The sequence below is a fragment of the Alligator sinensis genome, unplaced genomic scaffold, assembly GCF_000455745.1.
Source record: "Alligator sinensis unplaced genomic scaffold, ASM45574v1 scaffold1522_1, whole genome shotgun sequence".
In the NCBI taxonomy this organism is placed as follows: Eukaryota; Metazoa; Chordata; order Crocodylia; family Alligatoridae; genus Alligator; species Alligator sinensis.
This window is the reverse complement of record NW_005844133.1, coordinates 13,842-15,488: the sequence shown is the minus strand read 5'-3', so window position 1 is coordinate 15,488 and position 1,647 is coordinate 13,842. Positions and strand designations below refer to the sequence as shown.

Here is a 1,647-nt window from a genome sequence, read left to right as displayed (position 1 = left end):
TGGAGGGCTTTGGACCAGAAGCCAGCACCTCGCACCCACACCCACCCAACAGGGATGTCTCAGCCTCACTCTCTTGGGTTTCTTGCCTCTTCCTGCTCTGGCATATCTTTCCCTGTTGCCAGCCCAGGACCCCAGCTGCAAGGGGAGGGCTGGAGCCTGTTCTGGGCTGTGTCTGCCCCACAGACTGGTGCTTAAGGCACTTTCTGGGGTGTACGTGATGCAGGATCAAAATCCCTGTAAGTGAAGAAAACATAGAGCCCGGTCCTCTCGCTTCCTGGGAAAGTGCCCACAGCCCATGGGGTACCACTGTGTCTTGTCCCGTTGTCTAAGTGGTCATTATCTGGCAGTCTTGAGGGCACTCATGGCACTTAGCATTCCCAGGGCTGGAAAAGGCCCAGCAATTCTCACTTTTTAATAAAGGCCAACAGGAGGACCCAGGCAATGATGCACCGGTCAGCCTGACCTTCATACGTGGGAGTTACCAAGCAAATTATCAAGAAGTGCATTTGCAAGCATCAGGCGGAGAAAAGGCTGATCACGAGCAGCCAGCATGGTGGTGCTAAGAGAAATCACATCAAACAGATTGATGAGCTGCAGCTGGCCCGCGGCCTGCGTTTTGCCTGCCCCTGGAGTAAACACAAGGCAGTGGGAGGTAAGGACATGAGAGCCGAGGCTGCGGGAAGCTGCTATAAAGGGGCTGGTTTAACGCTTGGTATCTCTCAGCTCCGTGTCAGTCTGTGCAGAAGCAGCAAGATGCTGTGGCAGACTCAGCTCCTCTGGCTCCTCGTGCTCTGGGCAAAGGGTAAGGGCATCAGCAGAGTGGGCATCAGCTCAAAAACTGCAAAGTTTAGACTGTGTTTCTGGCAGTATATATGCAATATGGAGTGCTTATATGTCTTTTCACTGTCCCCACCAGCAGGTATATGAGTTAAGTTTTGCAAAGGGAATCTCAGATTAAAAAAAAAAAAAAAAAAAGGCTCTGCTCTCCTTTTAGTGGTGATAATTATATTTGAAGTGTCTGATGTTGTTTCATACTGAGCGTTTTCCCCACCACAGGCTCCACTGGAGACAATCTTGTGACTCAGATTCCAGAGTCCTTGGCAGTTTCTCCAGGAAACACAGTCATAGATTTCATAGATTTCATAGACATCAGCGCTGAAAGGGACCTCGGAAGATCATCGAGTCCAGCCCCCCGCCCAAAGGGCAGGAAGTCAGCTGGGGTCATATGATCCCAGCAAGATAAGCATCCAGTTTGCTCTTGAAGGTGTTCAATGTAGGCGCTTGAACCACCTCCGGTGGCAGGCTGTTCCAGACCTTGAGGGCTCGGACAGTAAAGAAATTCTTCCTTATGTCCAGCCTGAAGCGGTCTTGTAGTAGTTTATGACCATTCGACCTAGTCGTCATCCCTTGGGGCGCTCTGGTGAACAAACGTTCCCCCAGATACTGGTGGTCACCCCTGATAAACTTGTAGGTGGCCACCAGATCACCCCTGAGCCTGCGCTTTTCCAGGCTAAAGAGCCCCAGGGCTCTCAGCCTGTCATCGTAGAGTCTGCTTCCCTGACCTCTGATCATGCGCGTGGCTCTTCTCTGGACTCTCTCAAGCTTCTCCACATCCTTTTTGAATTGTGGAGCCCAAAACTGGACACA

At 51.4% G+C, this 1,647-nt stretch overlaps 1 pseudogene; it reads left to right on the top strand.

Moving 5' to 3' along the window:
* Window positions 1-478: 478 nt before the first annotated feature.
* Window positions 479-1,647, top strand: part of LOC112549046 — a 2,979-nt pseudogene continuing 1,810 nt past the window's right edge.